This window comes from Pelodiscus sinensis, chromosome 26, assembly GCF_049634645.1.
Source record: "Pelodiscus sinensis isolate JC-2024 chromosome 26, ASM4963464v1, whole genome shotgun sequence".
NCBI lineage: Eukaryota > Metazoa > Chordata > Testudines > Trionychidae > Pelodiscus > Pelodiscus sinensis.
In genome coordinates, this window is record NC_134736.1 from 18,245,432 (window position 1) to 18,265,918 (window position 20,487).

General features: G+C 44.4%; 1 long non-coding RNA gene across 4 annotated transcripts in view; it reads left to right on the forward strand.

Moving 5' to 3' along the window:
* Positions 1-9,130: 9,130 nt before the first annotated feature.
* Positions 9,131-20,487, forward strand: part of LOC102463853 (uncharacterized) — a 106,902-nt gene continuing 95,545 nt past the window's right edge. For all 4 annotated transcript variants that reach the window (XR_012897708.1, XR_001369009.3, XR_012897707.1 and 1 more), the window contains exons 1-2: positions 9,131-9,420; positions 13,954-14,009. This is a non-coding gene — a long non-coding RNA (uncharacterized LOC102463853). The remainder of the gene's footprint in view (positions 9,421-13,953; positions 14,010-20,487) is intronic.

The following is a 20,487-nucleotide window of genomic DNA, read 5'->3' on the forward strand; positions in this document are numbered from 1 at the left end:
GCTGAAATCCCAGTTCAAATACAGTATAGCCTGGCATGGCAAGATACATCTCATGGGCTTGTTCCACCCTGCCAAGCCACCAGATCCGACCTGCAGACCCCCCGCTGGGACCTCCGGCATACTGCAGCCACTGTTTTAAGCACAGGGCTGCTCTGTGTGGCTGTCTGCTCTGGAGGGAGGGGAAGGCTTCATCTGATCTTCTTATCCCCAGCCCAATCCTCAGCTCCTATTGGCTGGAAACAACCAGCCAATAGAAGCAAAGAGATTGACCTGGGAGTTGGGCACACCTCAAGCCTCTCCCCGCTCCAGGAGCTGACAGCCACATGGAGGGAGCAGCCTGCAGTTTCAAGTGGTCTGGAGCTGCAGCAGGCAGGGAGCCCAGCCTGCCTTCTGGGTGCTGCAGGGCTGCTGGCTGGGAAACGCATAGGTAAGCGCCTTCTAGCCAAAGCCTGTCTCTGGCACCCTTGCTCTTTCTGCACCCAAACTCCCTCCCCAGGTCACCCTGTGCACCCTCCTGCCCCAGGTCACAACTCTCTCCCAGATCTTGTACCAAGTCCTATACCCCTTCCCCAAGGCCAGAATCCTCTCCTGCACCCATACTCCCTCCCTGACCCTGCACCTCATTCCCCTGCCCTAGGTCACCACCCAAACCCTCTGCAGTCTGTACGCCCTTTTCCCCTACTCCCAGGTCACAATTCCCTCCCAGAGTTTGCAACCGAGAGTCTCTCCCCCAGACCCAAATCCTCTCCTGCACCCATACCCTCTCCCTGACCCTACATCCTAATCCCCTGACCCAGGTCACAACCTTCTCCTTTACCCAAACTCCCTCTCAGACCTCACACTGTCTCCTGTATCCCGTGTGCCCTTTTGCACCCAACCTCCATCCTAGAGCCCGCATCCCCTCCACAGAAAAGTGCAGCCTTTGACCACCTTCCAAAACCTTGGAGTGGCCCCCCATCAAAAATCATTTCCCACCCCAATATAGACTTACCCTTCATAACAAACACTATGAAACTGACCAAGGCTCCCAAAATCAGGGGGTCGCTTTTGGAAACTTTGGCTGTAATTTCTCTGCACCCCAGTTACTCCAGCTCTGAACATAAAATTCATTGGGGGAATGGATTTGTGCAAGTCTAAAACAAGTTGGGGCCTGATCATAACATCCCTTGCTAATGTGAGAAGTTTTAATGTCTTTCTTTAAGAAGGAGAGAGAGAGAGAGAGAGAGAATAGAAACAATTTACATTGCAATAAAATTATGTAATGGAGAATTTGGACTGTTGCACTATTGTGCCTTTCCCCCAGAATGTATGAGTCAAATACAGTATTGAGGAACTGTATTATATGACATGTAATATGCAATCCAGGGTTAAAACTTAAAAATTTTGTCACTGCTGTGAAATTTGCTTTACAAATGCCTTTCTGTTCCCTCCGCCCCCTTCCAAGAGTATTATAAATACTGGCAGTGGTGATTTTCTTTTTGTTGTTGTCATTGTTGAAGTGCCAGAGTTGAACTCATCACTGACTTAAGTGGAAAAAAATGAAATGGATCCATTTGTTTCATTAGGATGATGAGGTGTCCTGTGAAAAGCTCTTAGGCTATGTCTTGCACAAGAAAACGTCCACACTGCCATGTGCGAGCTGTGCTTTTGTGCAAGAGCACCCATGGCAGTGTGGACGCTCTCTTGCGCAAGAAAGCTCCGACGGCCATTTTAGCCATAGGGCTTTCTTGCGCAAGAAATCCCTGCCGAGCGTCCACACTGCCCATTTGCGCAAGAGGGCTTACACCTGTTAAAAAAGAGCGTAGCTCTTGCGCAAGGAGCCCTCTCTTACCATGTCATACTGTAAATTTACTTGCGCAAGAGCGGGTGGTCAGTGTGGACGCTCTGCAGATTCTTGCGCAAGAACAGCCCTACTTGCGCAAGAAGCCGCGTGTAGACATAGCCGTGGAGTTGGGCTTTAAGGCAGATCACACTGGTTTTGTGTGGAGAAAAGAGTGGGGAAATGGATGTTGCTCTTTGGATTTTAATGTACTGGTTTTGGTGGCATGTATATGAATGGAGCAGGGTGGTGGGTTGAGACACACTCAGGAAAACTGTATTGTACCACCATTATTTCTGTATATATTTATTGTACGTACGCCCCTGCCTTGGAACACGTCTCATGCCTGGAAGCAACGTGGCACACTCAGTTCTCAGCTAAAACAACAAAGGTGCAGGTGTTACTACCAAGTATTCATTGGAAGAGGACACATTTCCTATGGCTTTCTGTTACCCCTCCTTCTTCATTCAGCTTTACATTGCCTTGAGGGAAGGAGTAGTACACTGCTGTCAGAAATGTCTGTCTCTTTTTCTAGTGCAGTAAATACAATTACAGGGAAGAAAAATCACGGATAAGCCACACTCTAAATGCTTGTGAAATACACGGTGAACATGCTAGGTCACATCCTTAGCTGGTGTAAAATGAGGCAATCTCTTTGACTTGAATGCAGTGATGGGCAATAACAGGTCCTCAGGCCAGATGCAGTTCAACAGGGTTGTCCCGTCAGGCCTCAGGCACTTTATTTACTTGTGCCTCCGCAGGTACAGCCTCTTAAAGCTGCAGATTGTTATTCCTGGCCAATGGGGGCTGCAGGAAGTGGTGTCCCAGTCTGTGCTGCCTCCTGCAGTTCCCATTGGCTGGGAATGCAGGTAAATAAAGCGCTGGCTTATTGCCTACCTCTGCTTTAGTGGTTCTGTGCCTATTTATAGCAACTGAGTATCTGGCCCTGTAATTCTGGCTAATCTATGTGTGTGGTGACATCTCACTTAACACTCAGTAGTCTTAACCACTGATGAATATTCTTGAAGGGTTTTTTAAAAACCCCAACTTACATTATACTTTATAATGTTGTCTGCGGTACATGTACCCTGTGCTAAAAGACCTGCAGCAGAGCCACAGCTGGCCCAAGTCAGCTGATTTGGGCGGGGGGCTATAAACATACAGCATAGAGATTTTGGATTGGGATGGAGCCTGACTTTGGAGGCCTGCCCGTTCACCTGCCCTCTTACCTAGCGCGGGTCTCACAACCAGCCCAACCACCTATGCTGCAAATGGATAGCCCTGTGAGCCTGTGTCAGCTGATCTGGGCCAGCTGCAGGTGTTTTGTTGCAGGGCAATTGTATGTACCCTGTAACATGATTAAGCCAGTACAACTAAAATATTTGCAAAGGCAAAAGCAGAGTGCTGCCAGCCAGAGAATATTTGGCTTGCCATGTTACCCTGTCCAGAAGTAATTTATTCTCTATTCTTGCCATAAATTCTCTGTCCAAAAAGCTAAATTTGAATCACCTACAATTTGTTATCTAGGGCTGGTGCTTTTTTGATTCATATATTTTGCCTTGGCGATGTTAAGTCAAATTCATCATAGTAAAACCCATAAATTGCTAACACCTGGCTCTTATGCAGCATTTTTCATCAGTAAATCCCAAAGCACTTTACAGAGGAGGTCAGTGTCCTAATCCCCATGTTGCAGATGGGGAAACAGATGCAGAGAACAGTAAAGTGACTTGTGCAAGGTCATCCACAAGCAACCCCAGCTCTCCAAACTGCACAGCCCAATATACTATTCTCTAGGCCACATACTTCTTCCCCATCACAGCAAATCCGATATTTAAAGAAGCTGCAGTCGTCCTATGTTGGTGTTGATCTTCAGTTCAGCTTTTATGCATCTAGATTCCGTTCTGGGCAAGGTGCAAATGAATAGGTTCTGTGTTCGTGGAAGTCCAGGATCAGTTAAGTTTACTCCGTATTTTTTTAATTTTGTTTGTGCCTACTTTGTGTGATTTAAGCAACACACATGGGCAGTGATAAGCGGGTTGCAGAGGTGAAATATGTCTGAGAACATCCAGGGTGCTAAAGGAACTTGCCTCGGTGACTTGATAGGTGAAATGCTTCCTACTGAGTTAGAGCTGATCTAGTGCTGCAGCATGTTGGGAGCAGGTGAAAAAACCCACCCACCCGAGCAACATACGTTTTGCCAGCATAAGTGCCAGCATGAACAGAGCCATAGAAATGGCTTCATTCTGTCGATGGGAGAGTCGTCTCCCATTGGCATAGAGTGGTTACATGGGAAATCTTACTGTGGTGCAGCTACATTGATACAACTATGCTACCATAAGGTCTCTAGTGTAGACCTGGTCTAAGCAACTGCTTAGGGCTCCATGTGGTTCAAAGCTTCCCCCATTTGCTTTTTAGTAAGTGTTGTGGGTTGTGTGTGGGGGGCCTCCCCAGAATATTCCTGCATAGGGGCCCCCATGTGCTAGCACCTTCACCAGACAAGGCATCACACGGGAAATATTTCCTTATTAAAAACAGGCATATTTGACCACCCAGCCTTGCCTCCAGGAAGAACTTCCAGGTAGATACAGGTTCTCCAAATGGTAGCACTGGCACATTCAGTAGTGTTTGCTGATTACCAGGGGCGAAGACTCATGAAGGAACTCAAATCCACCAGGCAAGAAGATGCTGTAAATAGCGTAGCCAAGTTTCAGGCTCTCACAATACAGTGGGAAGGGATCCAGGGTTTTCTGGTGTCAGGAGGAGAAAGCATTTTGTGGAAGGAAGAAAACACACTGCCTCAGCTGGATTTCCTAGCTCTGGGATGGGCAGACGCTGGGTTCTCATTCAAGTGGCAGCATCTGAAGCAACAAGACCTCCTTATGCTTATGCTCCAATACATCTGTTAGTCTATAAGGTGCAAAAGGGCTCCTTGTCGCTTTTGAAGACCTCCTTAGTGGATCTTGCTGAGTGTGCATGGGTGGACTCTCTTGCCAGCCCAGAAAGAATTGATATCATGCCAGATTCTGTTCTGGGCGCTTGCCTCAGGCCACAACTTATTGGTTAAACAGAATTGAGGCAAAAATCTCAAAATAAAGTCGTTCTTCTGCCCAACATAAGCTGCTCTCCCCAGAAACTTTTACCTCACCACTTGCAGCCCTTCGGGGTCCTTGCCATGACCCAGGGACTCTTGCTATCTGCTCCTGGCATTCTCACTCAGCTTGGCTGCTTGGGAGTCATGTGATAGCTGGTTTCTTTCCACAGCCCCCAGTCCCAGTGTAACAGTGATGGGCAACCAAGGCCCATGAGTGGGCCTCAGGAATGGCCTTCCTTTCATTCAGTGGGCCGCAGGTGGGCAACCCGTGGCCTGCAACCCCCTGGGGTTCCGTCTGTGGCCCACACAACCTCTGTCTGCTCCCCTCCCCTACGTGCCCCTCACACACGGGGGCACTGGAGTCCCATGATTCCTACTCCTCCCATGGCCTCCCAGCACTTTTGGAGTGCCACAAATGGCTGATTCGTGCTCCATCCCTGCTCCTCCCAGGATTTGAACAACCATGAATAGCTCCAAAATGCTGGGAGGAGTAGAAAGTGTGAAAGCTCCAGTGCCCCAGGCCTGAGAGGTATGTGGGAGAGGCAAATCAGACAAGGGGTCCACAGGCTGCAGGTGGGTCTTCAGTGGGTTGTATGTGGCCCATGGGACAGAGGTTGCCCACAAACGTAGTACAAGAACTCAGCTTCCTGCTCCCTGTAATCTCTCCAACCTGGCTGAGTTCTCGCTGGCCTTTCTAAAGATGAGGTGCCCCTCAAGTTGAACTCTTCTCTCCACAGGCTCAGCAGAGAGGCAGCTCACAGGTGGAGCTATGCCCATCTCTCATGAATAGGGTTGGTCACTGTGAAAATGAGGAGGTAGCATCCATCACAGCCTAATTAAAATACTGCACTGCTGGCCTACAGGGGTCTGGATCGCTTCCAAATGCCAAATAATTCAAGAGGGAATCATTTCTTGGCCTCCAATGCCCCAAATTATTTTCTTTTCAAGAAGAAAATTGGAGATGGAACGCATTCCATTTGGACAGAGGATTTGTCTGCAAGTGAGGCCAAAACTCTGCTAAATAAGTCACCATGCCAAGTGCTTATGGGTAATTAGGCATGAAGGGAATCAGCCGTCTGTTCCCTCCATTGTGTCTCTCAGACTGCAGATTTGCAACGTGCCTTCAGAGTTGTGGCACTCAAGCTGAAAATGGGTCCTAGACATACGGCCACCGTAAGGGTCTCCGTAAGTGTATTGGTAAAGGTACCGGAACATCAGAGATCTCTGGTGGCAAAATGAGTAGTACTTCATGCACTGATTCTCTCACTGGGATACTTTTTTTAAAAAGACCTCGTTTGGCACTGATAACTATTCCTATTCCTGGCTTCTAGCGCCTTTTGATGCCAATGGCTTAAAGGCATTATTATAGTGGGTGGCCACAGTGAGTTCATATAGTTCTACTGGAGGGGTGAGATACACAGCTGGGAAGAAAGTTGGAAATGGTCCAGTTATAGAACCCAGTGCATTTGTCTGCTTTTGTTGCCCTCAAGTCACTTGTGAAGGCGAGGTTTGTTGTATGAAATGGAAATGTAGCCATGGGAAACCTCCTTTGGTTGTACATTTAATATTGGTTAGCAAAGTGTAGATACTTATCTTAGCCATGTTACCATTTCTTGGCAACATATGTTAGTATTTCTTGCTTTTATATGGGCTACAAATCCAGCAAGACTTGCCTTTGTCATGGATCTTTGTCTTAGAACCATGAACAAAAGTAGGAAGTGCAGAGAGTTCTGAACTAAACTTCTAAAGTTTAGTTCCCGTTCCCAGCAAGAGGTTCAGATCAGATCCTACTTGATCTAAACTAGGGCAAACCCAGTATAACAGAGTTAAAAAGGATCCTGACTCTAAGCTGCAAAAAGTCTCAGAGGGGTAGCTGTATTAGTCTATACCTTTAAAAACAATGAGCACCTTAGAGACTAACAAATATATTAAATCATGACATGAGTTTCTGTGGGTAAAACCCACTTCATCAAATGAGAGCAAAGCTGCAAAGTTCAGGAAGTTTTTGGATCACTCCTAGAGGAATTCTACAATTTTACTATGGCTCCAAATGCAACAAATGCAGAATTCTCCCGGGGCTATTGGATCCAGAGTTTTGATTAATCCAGTACAGAGCTGAGATCTGGATCCAATCTCTTCCAGAATTTGGAGTTATTCCCATACAACGTTCAGGTTCAGAGTAGGGCTGTCAAGTGATTAAAAAAATTAACTGTGATTAATTGCACGATTAACAAATTTAATCGTGATTAATCGCTTGCACTGCCCCTTTGAAACACTGCTGTGGCATTTAAAAGGGGCAGTGCTGCATAGAGCCCGGGATCAGCTGTAGTCCCCAGTTGACCCCGGCTCCATGCAACGCTGCCCATTTGAAAGGCTGCCCTGGCGTTTCAAAGGGGCAGCACTGCAGGAGCCCAGGATCAGCTGGAGTCCCAAGGGAATGCCAGAGTGGCACTTCAAAGGGGCAGTGCTGCACAGCTGATCCTAGGTGCTGCCCCTTTGAAAGGCAGCAGCAGCTTTTCAAAGGGGCAGCGCTGCCCAGAGTCTGGGGTCAGCTGGAGACTTCAGCTGATCCCAGGCGTTACTGTGCTGCCCCTTTGAAACGCCCTGGCAGTGTTTCAAAGGGGCAGCACAGCAGAAATGCCTGCGATTAATGTGTTAAAAAATTAACTTCTTAATTGTGCTCTGCGTTAATCGCAGGTGTTAACACGTGTTAATTGACAGCCCTAGTTCAGACCTATGTCTGGTTTAAAATGCAGGTCCATATTCATTACATCTTCTGGGGTTTGATTTAGTGAATCTAGTAAGGACCCACTGATGGTTCCTCCATTGACTTGGGAAATCCATGGGGTTGCGAGGAGTAAGGGAAGTTGACAGAAGAGTTTCTCCTGTTCACTTCCCACAGTGGAGACGCTGCAGATATTTGACTTAAGATACATCAACTCCAGCTATGCTATTCCTGTTGCTGGAATTCCATACCTTAGGTCGACTTTCTTGCGTAGTGTAGACCTGGCTGTAGGCAGTGCTAGCCAGTGCTAAGGCATGGGTCTCATTTGCTTTGAAGGCAATATCAAACTCCCCTGGACTTAAAAGGAGCTGGATTGGGCCCTAAATATTTAACTAAATCAAGGTGTGTGTGTGTGTGTGTGTGTGTGTATTGTGTGACATTTATAGGGAAACCTACAGTTCTAACTCTGTTTGGGTATGTCTAGACTACAGAGTTTTGTTGACAGAAGTTTTGTTGACAGATACTGTCGACAAATCTTCTGTTGACAAAGAGCGTCTAGACTACATCCAGTTCTGTCGACAAAGCAAGCCGCTTTGTCGACATAACAGTGTGGACGCAAAGGACAGTGTAGATGCAATAATGCCTTCTATCGACAGAACTCTGTCGATAAAAGGCGTTATTCCTCGTAGAATGAGGTTGACATACATCGACAAAACTGCTGAGTTTTGTCGACGTTATGTCGACATAACTCAAAGGCAGTGTGGACGCAGGTATAGTTTTGTCGACAAAACCCTGTAGTCTAGACACACCCTTTGAGTTTGGGAGGAATAGATTTTAAAGAAAATTGCCATATACAACTAGAGCATTTAATCATGTGTTAAATCAGGGGTGGGGAACCTCAGGCCTGGGGCCAGATGAGGCCCCCCGACTTGCTTGGATCTGGCCCCTGAGGCTCAGGGTACCCCCCCAACATTGAGGAGCCCATGCTTACTGTGGGACTGGAGCACACAAAACCTGGACCCCACTAAGTTCTAGTGTGCGAGGGGGATGTGGGGAGGGTCTTTCTCCGTCTCAGTCGGGGGCCACGTCAGTGAGGGTTTGTCTTTTTTATTTTTTGCTTCTCACTTGTGTGCACCCCCGACTGATTTTTTTGTGTGTCAGCAGCCCCTGACCCCAAAAGGGTTCCCCAAACCTGAATTTTAAATGCTGATCCCATTTTATTTTCTTCGGGGGTAGTGCAGCTTTAGCCAAAGCATAAAGCAAACTCTACCAAGTGTAGAAAAAAAATCACCCTGATGTGTCCTTTTTGACAAACTGACCTGTGGGTCACAACCTGAGTTTATTGATCTGTGGGGCCTTGTCTGGGTATCGAGCCTGTTTTCTGGACTTTGGTTGCAGCTGCATTCCTGACTTCTGAAAGAGTAGGGGGTGTGGACTTCCACTAGGAGTAACCACTGGGAAGGAAGTAATGTTCATTAAGTGTGTTTCATGCAGAGGCAGTGCAGGACTAAGCATGCTCAGTGCAAAAGCTTGTCTCCTTTGCCTGTCAAGCCCTATGTTTGAACTCGTTCCAGAATACTGGATTTACTTTTCACAAGGAAAGAATACCTGACTGGACTGCATTTTTCCTTCTTTCTTCTGTGTAGTAACCAGAAGATTGGAAACAGTATTCTTTTATGATCAATTCAGTCTCAGTAATACAATGTTGTTGAATGCAAATATCACCATGGCAAGAGAGAAAGAAGAGGAAACTTTGCTACCTGTAAAGTGAAGACTTCTTCTTAGGTCAGTAAAGAGAGTGAATAGAAACTATGTTTTCCAAGTACTTTTGGCAATAGTTTAATGTTGTTTCCAACTCCACCCCACCTCCTCAGATACTTTAACTTAAATTAAAGCACACTTTTAAAAAAGTTAATTTTCTAAGCTAATCAGCAGCTTTATTGTTGTTCAGTATTTCTGATCAGATAAACCTGTTTTATATGAAAATGTTGCCACAAAAGTTTATGTATTTATTCTTTGTTGGGGGAAACTCCACTTCTGAAAATGTGATACTGTTGACTTTAGCAGTTAAAAAAGAATTTAAAACCTCAGTGCTTTGCTTCTATACTGTGCGTGTAAAGTTTTTAAAAGGTTATTCCTCTCTGTCCCCCCCCCCCCCCAGCTGAAAAGAGGACACTTTCTTGAAGAATATATCTTATCAAGCAAATGTTGTGGCTTGTTCAGATAGTCATTTCCAATCTGAATGTAGATGCTTTGCATATTAATGTATGGCTGTAGTTCTTTCTGTGAAATTTATTTTTTGATTTGTTGCCAGGAGGTGGGAGAAGGAGATTTTACTTTTAAAAAATAGGCTTGGAATGGTGGACGCTTGCCTTCTGAAATAATTTAAGAACTTTAAGCTTTTTTGTGTAAGAGCTTACTTAAAAGTATCCATCACAGAGATTTTTAAACACTTTTAACTTTTGTGGAGCGGAAAGCACAATCTTGTTGTACTGCCTAATGGAGAATTTTCTAAATATAGCCAAGTGTTCAAGGAAGAAAATGACTTATTAAATAAAGGTAGACTCAAATATTAGACTTTAAAAAGGAGTTTTTAGCCCATGGCTTTCCTGTGTTTTCATTCAATTTCAACTACTGGTAACTTCTCATTTCAAATGTACTGCAAAGGAGATTTTTCTTCAAAAAATTAACATTAAATTGAGTAACTGGGGAAAATATATATAACACTGACTATACAAATAGTATTTTGGAAGTGCCTTTTAACTCTTGAGATAATCCTGGAAATAAATGTATATGCAGAAGTAAAATAACTTTGTTGTAAACTATTTTTTTATGTTATCTAGTAGAACTAGGTGTGGAATTGTTTCTTCATAGGAAAGAAAAACATAGCTAAGCAGAAGGAAGGTTACTGATAGATTAGGAATGGCATGTGCTGTTTTGGAGATAGAAATGCACAGGTCTTACTGCTAAGTGATTGTAAGTGAAAACTCTGCAACTTTGTAAGTAGTAAATCGGCAGTTTTATTTTCCAATAACAGGGGTGAGTGTAGACTGGAAATGATGAGATTATCTAGCCTGTTCCCTTTGGTTCTTTCATTGATTTGTATTGGGGTCACCTGCTACCTGCAGAAGAGAAGAGGGGCAAGGAATATCTGTGGCCAAACAAAAGGACCGTGAAAATGACCAGATCTGAAACACTCTAAAGCCTTTCTTTTTTTCACCGTTCTTCACGTTGGCTTCAAGCAAGTGTTTGGCTGGAAGGACAGGAAAAGGTCTGCCCCTGCTGTGGTTTAGCAACCAACCTGCAGAGGAACATGGAGTCAGTGTGATCTATTGGGCACAGGACACCTGGATTCTATTTCTGTGTTGCTGGGGGCAGGTAATTTCTGCCTCTTTGTGCTTCAGAAAGGGATAGAATCACATAGTCACCTTGTTTGTAAAGTTCTATGAGGCCATTTGTTTCATATTTGCAGAGTGGAGAGAGGCTTACCATGCACACAGATCTGGATTTCCAACACTGCTATATTTGAGGTTCTTCAGCTCCCGAGATTTTGCTCAGGTCATGTTAGTAATAGGGATCATTCACAAATAGCCCCTCTTTCCCATCACCGCTGAAGTGAGTTTAGATCCAAGTATTCATGCTGGCCCCACCTCTAGTGCAAGATAGAAATCATTTTTGGAAGATTGCAACCCATCTACAGGCGTAAGATTTAGCAACAGTTAGTGTCTTAGGAGGTATAGATGGGAAAGCGCTATTAGAATGTTGGATCCCCACCAAGGGAAAGCCCAATAGTAGATGACCATCATTCTGTTTAATGGGTACTGCCCAGTTCCCATTTACCACAGTTCCTCAAGGGTGGACCAGTCAGCTAATAACCTGTCATCCACTTGGCCTCACAGCATTTTTATTTTTATCTCTTCTCTCTTGTTTTTTTCACACTACAAACACCCTGGTGCTTTTATTCCACACATGAACTTTAAAACTTCTGAATAAAAAAAATGTGACCGTAATTTCTTTAGTGCCCAAGCTCTCACCCATATCCGGTGCTGTCCATAGCCAACATGTATTCAATGCATGTTGCTCCCCTGTCTGTTCTGCTCTCACACTCATGCTGTGAGTCTGGGACTGCCGAACAATTTAAATGGGGTGGTGGTGGGGGGAAGTGCTATAATGAGTTTCCTTGTTCTAATTCCCATCTGTGATTCTGCTCACTCTCCCTGCTTAAAATATGGGGCAAAACTTTTGAAACTGCCACACAGACGAATCAGAAGTGAACGTGTGATGGAGGAAGTATGAGAAACAGACAAATGGGATGTTCTCTGCTACCCCAAAACAGCAAGCTACATTTGCTCTGAGAATGAGCAGCCCTATGGGTTGGAGTGGGATGGGGCAGAAACAAAATTGTCCTAAAGTTTCAGAAGTGACTAACGATTGTGGGCGCCTGTCTTCAGATGCTTTAGAGACCTGATTTCAAGGTCAGTGCTCAGTGCTTTCTGACAATCCAGGCCCCTTTGAAGTGTCATACCTTGGGCACTTTTGAAAACCAGTCTCAATACACCTGTATCTCTAGCTAGGTCCATTTGTACCATTGAGGCTTATGGAGCAGATATCGGAAAATGTCATCATACTGTCAGGCAATTAGAAACGTGTGTGAATACGGTGGAGGCGCTCAGTGTCATGGGGTAGACAGTATAGCTTTGCTTATTCTGTTTATTTGGTGTGATCTTGAGCAGCTGTCACAAATGGGCTCCGCAAACCTTCTTTGCCTACCCTCTGAAAAGGTCTGGTGCAGAAATGCAGAGCAACGTCTCCTTTGGCATCGAAAGTAGCACTGCATGCACAGGCTGTTCTGCACAGTCAGGAAGGGATGTGGAATCTTGCTCTGTACTTCTGCCTTATACAGAGGACCCTTCAGAAGACTCCTGAGCAGGGCAGCAGGAAGCATTTTGGGTTCATCTGTATTTCTAGCCTTAGTCCTGATTTTGATTGATACTGACTGTCCTCATCCTCCTTCTGAAACCCATGACTGTGCCTTCTTCCATCGCCCTCCCTCTGCATCCCATAGGAATAAAATGGTAGCAATGACTGGGACATGGGGAAAACTTGGGAATCAGAAGCGGCATCATCAGGAGCATGCTTAGAAGGTTATATTGAGCTGACTATACTGAAGCCCATTTACTGCAAATCCTAGCATTTCCCATGAGGGCTGCATCTCAAGCTAGTAAGTGTTCAGGCAAAGCTATTCTAAGGCCAGGTCTACTCTGGAGGAGAAAGTCAACTTAATACACAGCTCCAGCTACAAGAACAGCATAGCTGGAATCGACGTACTTTAAGTTGAAAGTCTACACTTTGGGAGGTTCCCTTACTCTTCACGACCCCGTGGAGTACCAGGGTCGACGGGGGATCTGTCAGCAGTTGATTTAGTGGGTCCTTACTAGACCTGCTAAATCAAACTTCAGAAGATCGCTCTCTAGGGGTAGACCTGGCCTGACTTTGCTTACATTATTGGCTTCCCCCACTGTAACTCATTTATGGGTACAGCTAGATGGCGAGGATCTATCTGAAAAAGATACACAAAATGTGGTCTGCATTTTGCGTATCTTTTTCCGATACTTTTGTCGGAAGAGGCTTTTCCGAAATTTGGCCCATTTATACTGGACCAAATTTTGGAAAAAAACCCTCTTTTGAAAGTCCCCTTCTTCCTCATGGAAGGAGGAATACAGTGGCTTCCGAAAGAGCGCGTTTGCTCTTCCGCAAAAAAAAGCAGAAGAGCAAACGTGTTCTCTGGATGCGGTGGAGGTTTTTCAGGATACCAGAGGTATCACAACCTCTCCCCCTCCCCCCCGCAGTCTAGCCATACCCATTATATCATTTGGTTGGTAGGCCAGCTTAACTGAAAGAGGAAAGAATTTGTATCCCAAGCCCCTCAGTTACTGAAATGAAACCCCTGAGCCAGTGGTATCAGTCCCCAAGTGCCAGCCATAGTTCTAAGTGCTGCTAGCAATCAGAATGAAATTTAGCAATCTCAGTCCTCTGTGGACTAGCAGGAGCAAGGAGCACTATGGAGCCTTTTTAGAGAGAGACATGCAAAACCTGTCCACATTAAGAGATAAGACAACAGTATTGGAATTCTCTCCCAGGGGCATGTATAAGCTGAAGACACCTTCTTTGCCATGACAGAGATGAGGCTGCACGTATAGCCACATCATTGCTGTCTGGGGTTGGGGCATAGGATGGGGGCAATGACCACAACCAGAATACAAACGTTCAGAGCTTTATTTGTGACATTTTAAGACAAAAATGTGTTTATTCTTACAGGTCGCAGGGGAGATAAGGCCATTACATTTATAGTATTGTCCACAGACTTCATAAATGTGAGTACATAATTCAGAGTTATGTTGTTTTCAATACGGGGAGAAGTTTTGGTTCTACTTATCAAAGAATAATACACTGAAGCAGAACAGGTCCCTAACTCCCATTGAGAGTCAATGGGAGTTGGGAATGTGACCAATTTTAGGAACTTTTGAAAATCTCACTAGGTTCCTATTTGCATCTTTAGGTGCCTACAGACATTTGTAAATCTGGCCCTAAGTCTCATTGCCCTTCCATACATCTTATGCTTTAAATGCTTAAGTCATTTTGAAGATGACTCTTAAAGGTTTCCTAAGCCACATAGGTGGTTTTCACAATGTTGCCCATCTGCTTTAAAATAACACATGAAAAAAATGAATGTAAGACAAGGTTTTGGCTGCTGTTAATGGTTTCTGCATTGTAAAAGGATTTTGACTAAAGAGTCAATGACAAAGAGGCATAAACTTGGAGTATAGTTTAGCTGCTAAATTCAGGTTTAAATCTGTATTTGCCAGAGCCTGAAAAGTTCAGAAGTGTTTGGATCCAGAATTAGAGTTTGGCCCATTATAGATGGCAAAAATAGTTTTGAAATGTGTTTCTGAACTGTGATCCCCACTAAGTTTAGGTGTCTAGGGCTTTGTATTAGCCATTACAAAGGTAGGAAACTACCACTGTTCCCTATAAGCTGAGTGGTTTGGCAGCCACCCAGGGGAGATTAAAATGCCACCCATATGATTAGCTGAGTTCCCACAGTGCCCACAGCCAGCAGCATATATTACTACTGATGGTGCACATCCACACATGCCTCAGTGCACATAACAACAATCATTCTGCACATTGAGGGGGGAATAGAGGGAACATTGGAAACCACTGCAAAACTCACTGTTAATGTTGATCCTCTGCATACAAAATTTGAAGGTGTCTGAATCTGGGCCATATCCCTAGCAGAAAACAAGTGGTGAAATACCCTGCACTGACAAGTAAGGACTCTGAAAAAACAGGTGTCTTTTCTGAACTGCTTCTCTAGTATTCTTAGGGTTCAGGTGGTTGACTAAATGAGCATTGTGTGCACCAGGCAGCAGGGTTTAGGGTTGTTCTCAAGTGCCTTTGTTTGCAGTATGTAAAGCCATCAATGCATCATTCCTTCTGCTTCAGCTCTTTGCGACTCCCGTCTTCTCTATTGATTTTGCACAGAACTTAGTGCCCTGGAAAGTGTGACCTGTACTGCTGGCTAATTTATTTCTGTCATGCTTGTAGGATTTGGGGAGGGTGATGGCGGGGCAGGGGACAATGAATTCAAGATGTGGAATATATATCCCAAGCTCTGAAACCCTCACAGATTTTCCAGTATCCCAAATCCCCTAGTTTGTATTCTGTACAACGTCAGATAAAAAGGGAAATCAAATTCACATAACTAATCAGGCAATTCACCGGAATGAACTCTTCTTGGTGACGTATGCCTGGGCTAATATTTATTCAAAGTTTGCTAGATTTCAAAATCAATTTTTAAACTCTCTGATTTATGAGCTTGAACCAAAAGCCCAGATCTGAGCTCCCTAAAACCTGCTTTAATCTGAGCACTGCTGCTTGAGCTCATCTGTGTTTATTTCATGGAAGTTGGAGGAGTTGGATTTTATTTGTGTTGAAAATTCACGTTGGCTTAGAGTGGGTGGTGGTTGAAAGATACATAGTTGCTTTTATTTTAATATTGTAATTGGGATTGTTTATCCAATGGACACAAATATTAGTCTTCTCTGTCCCAGTTTTCTTTAATCAATGAAATGACATTTGCATTAGATATGTGAGTTAAAGAAATTGCTCCAAGTCTATAAATATTTATGAGCAGATTCTGTCCCCCTGCTTACATTGACTAGTAACTTTCTGTCTGAGTAGTCCCTTTGAAATCATTGGCCCTTGCTCTCAGATGTAGTGCTTTATACCATGACTTAGTCTCAGCGAGTTCCCTGAACTTTGGAAAAGAGCAGTGAACTTTTTGGCTCTGATTGAAATCATGTGACATTCATGGCGGTATCATGATTTCAGTGGGCAACTGGGTGGAACTCAGCAGTTTTGCTTGGAGATTCTGAGTTGATTAGAACCCAGAATGCTAACCCAGAATAGGAGTGCCGTGTGTTTAAGAATCAAAATCAAAGTGCGAGCCCCACGTGAAGCAAAACTGTTGCCTATCCTGAAGCTGGAACTCTGGGAGTTGGAGGAGTCAAACACTGTCTCAGAATTCCCACACTCATTTACACAATTACCCTCTTTCTGTTGTCCTTATATGTACCCATGGGTCTGTGAACTTCACTCCAATTCATCTGATGAAGTGGGTTTTATTCATGAAAGCTTATGCTCTAATAAATTTGTGAGTCTGTAAGGCCTTGTCTACACTAAAAGGAAGATTGTTGCTGCCGCAAATGATCTTCCAGAGCTTGATTTAGCGAGTCTAGTAAAGACTTGCTAAATCGAACTCAGAGGATGCCCCTGCTGGCATTTTTCAAGGAGTAAAGGAAGCTGTTGGAAGTGTTGCTCACACCAGCCTCCCACTGTTGGGACGCTGCCAAGCTCAGCTTAAGGTTAGCCAGCTCCAGTTACATATTTTATGTTGCTGGCTCTAATGTAGACTGGCCTATGGTGCCACAGGAAGCCTTGTTGTTTTTGTAGATACAGACTAACATGGCTCCCACTTTGAGACTTTTCACTTGGGATACAGGGGTTTGTTTGGGTCCACCACAGTGCAAAGCCCTGTGTGGGCCCATGATTATGGAAAGCTCAGTGAACCTTTCAGCAAACCTGACCTGAGGGTTAGGTTTGTAATACAAAGTCAAACAAGGTGATCATCACTCGCCTTGGGGTTCCAGTGAACCCATTTCACATAGTTACAAATATTTTGTTGCAAACATCTTACATGTTAAACTGTCCTGTGCATTTCCAAAGAGCCTAAGACTGACACCCGAGTGAGGACCATGCATTTGGGGGAGAATTTTGAAGGCGAAGATGTACATTCAGTGCAAGGTCAATAAGACTGTCCCCAGGCTGTGGGATAAAAACTGAATTTTGGAATAGTACATGTCTCACTTTCACTGTACTGCTCTGTCTGCCTTGCAGCAAATATGCCCTTGAGTTACAAACTCTGTCAACACACTTAGGTTCTGAGTTGTATCACTAAGGCTGTGTCCAGACTCAGGGGTTTTTTCGAAAAAAGTAGCCTTTTTTCGAAAAAACTTCACCTGCGTCCAGACTCAAGCCGCGTTCTTTCGAAATTAAATCGAAAGAATGCGGCTTTTCTTTCGACGGCGGTAAACCTCAATTTACGAGGAAGAACGCCTTCTTTCGAAAGTTCTTCTTTCGAAAGAAGGCGTTCTTGAATGTAAATAGGGCTTCTTCGAAAGAGAGCATCCAGACTCACTGGATGCTTTCTTTCGAAAAAGCAAGCCGCTTTTTCGAAAGTTCAACGTGCAGTCTAGACGCTCTCTTTCAAAAGAGCCTCTTTCGAAAGAGGCTTGCAGTCTAGACATAGCCTAAGAGGCTAGGACCACGCACCCAACCAGATAGGCTCCCAGTGTCTGATCATGTCAGTATTTGTATTTCTTGCCCTTCCTTCCCCCCACTGGTCATGATGGGATAGGTCCTAACATTAAACTTGGTTTTCTCACGGCATTGCCCCCATCGAGGATCAGAGTGAAAGAGAGTGTGACTCTGAAAAGAAAAGGTCTTTTGGTTTATACATGGCTCCTTGAGTCACTAAAAAGCCCATGAGAAAGACAAACACACACACTTTAAATGAAAAATACTAAACCCCATACCTAAAACTTTATACAGCATCCTGGGCTGGATTCGTCTCTGCCTTTCACCAGTTCTAGACTGGTTTAATTCTCGTGACTGGAGTTACTTGTTCTGGTATAACCGAAAGCAAATTCAAATTCACTTTTTTCACTTAAAACCATTGGAAAAAAGCTGCCTGAGGCTTTTCTCTCCTTCAAAATGTCAGTGCAAACTTACATTGCCAGGGAGAGGAACTTCTGGAAAAAATTATTTAAAAAACAATTTGCAATTGTATTCCCCCTCTCAAATTCAGAAAATGTTGACCAGTTTTAATTTTTATTATTTTTTCAGCACTCGAGAGTGTGCCAAGCCTTTTGCAGAAACAAATTAAGGCTGTCCTGTGCTGAAGATTAACTGACATATGATGCAGCTCACAAGGGTCAAAAACAAGCATCAAAGGGGCAAAGGGAGAGGAAAAACAGCATCATAATAATGAGATCATGTTGTTACACAAAACAGCCTGTACAAATGGTTCCCCTAAGGGCTTAATCTAGTGTTCATTGAAGTGGAGGGAAAGAGTCCTAGTGACTTCAATGAGAGTTAGAAAAGGCCATAAATTACAACTTTTCTCTATACATAGCTATATTTGAAAGGTTTGGTCTTGACCATGCATATAAGGCAGTAATCTCTCATGCATAGTGCCTTTACTATGAGTATATTTATTTGGTTGCAGGCAATGTTCCCTCCAATCTTTTCCATCCATGTGTGGAATACGTTTTTGATGTGCACCAAGGCATCAGTAGAAACAAAGCACCTAGCTGTGGGTGCCCTGCTGTTCAGCTGGGTGACATTTGACACCCTCCTGCGGGCCACACAAGTGCACAGCTTACAAGGAACACTGATTGCATTTACATGCTGTACAGACACCAAATGGGAAGCTGGACTCCATCGTGCTACACACAGAACACACACAAAACAAAAAAATGGTGCCTTCTCAAGAAGCATATGCCACTTCTGTTTGTTACTATCTCAGTGTAAGCCATATAATAATACTATCTAGCTCTTGTATAGCACTTTTCATTAGTAATTCTCAAAATGCTTTATAAAGGGAAATAAGAAGATGGGGAAACTGAGGTACAGAGCAGGGAAGAGACTTGTGCAGGGTCATCAGGCTGGTATTTTCCTCTTGAGTACATTGAAGTATCACAAGCATTGTTACAGGCTGGGGACTGACTGGCTAAGTAGCAGTTCTGCAGAAAAGGACCTGGGGATTACAGTGGATGAGAAGCTGGATATGAGTCAAAAGTGTGCCCTTGTAGCCAAGAAGGCTAATGGCATATTAGGTTGCATTAAGAGGAGCATTGTCAGCAGATCTAGAGAAGTGATTATCCCCTTTATTCGGCATTGGTGAGGCCACATCTGGAGTATTGTGTCCAGTTCTGGGCCCCCCATTATAGAAAGGATGTGGATGCATTAGAGAAGGTCCAGCGGAGTGACCAAAATGATTAGGGGCTGGAGCACATGACCTATGAGGAGAGACTGAAGGAATTGGGTTTGTTTAGTCTGCAGAAGCGAAGAGCAAGGGGGGATTTGATAGCAGCCTTCAACTTCCTGAAGGGAGATTCCAAAGAGGATGGAGAGAGGCTGTTCACAGTAGTGACAGATGGCAGAACAAGGAGCAATGGTCTCAAGTTACAGTGGGGGAGGTCTAGGTTGGATATTAGGAAAAACTATTTCACTAGGAGGGTAGTGAAGCACTAGGATGGGTTCCCTAGAGAGGTGGTGGAATCTCCATCCCTAGAAGTTTTTAAATCTCAGCTTGATGAAGCCCTGGCTGGGTTGATTTAATTGGGATTGGTCCTGCCTTAGGCAGGGGGCTGGACTTGATGACCTCCTGAGGTCTCTTCCAGCTCTATGATTCTATAAGTTCTTGCTCCTCTAGGCTATATGCATGTGGGTTGCCCAATTATTGTGATGGGTGCCATACAAATATGTATCATTCATTATTCTTATTTGGAGCCTTTAGTCCACTGGTTTTGCTTGTGGAGTTTTGTTTTACATTTGTGCGCTTTCTATGCTTCTTGTGTAATTCTTGTATAGCATGCTCTGTGCAAAACCTAGGTCTGGGCTAAACATGGTGACATCTGTCTGGTTTTTGCATGTACTGTAATATAGAATATGAATGTTTCCTCTTGTGAACAAGTTGTGCTTCTTCGGAAGAGAGGCTTCTTAGAAGCTTCACTGTTTGTTGTTACTACCACAGCCACGAGTCTTCATTTTAGTCACCATTAGTGTCAGCAAAGGCAGTGTACACATTTGGTTGTTCTCTCTCCCTTTCTCCACCACAGGCATAACACAATGCTTGTAATGCCGTAGGTTACAGCTGCCGGAATCACAGTTTATATAAAAGAGGTTGGGGGCAGTAAGATGAGTGCTTGGGTGGCCACTCAGGAGAGATTCAAATGCCACCCAGTTGATTGGCAGAGCACCCACAGCTGGCAGCAAGTGCATATAACAAAATTTATTCCACATATGGATGGAAAAAATAAAGGGAACATTGGTTAGGGGGAAGGACTGGAGCTTGATGATGATGACCATAGAATCATAGAATACTAGGACTGGAAGGGACCTCGAGAGGTCATCGAGACCAGCCCCCTGCCCTCATGGCAGGACCAAATACTGTCTAGACCATCCCTGATAGACATTTATCTAACCTGCTCTTAAATATCTCCAGAG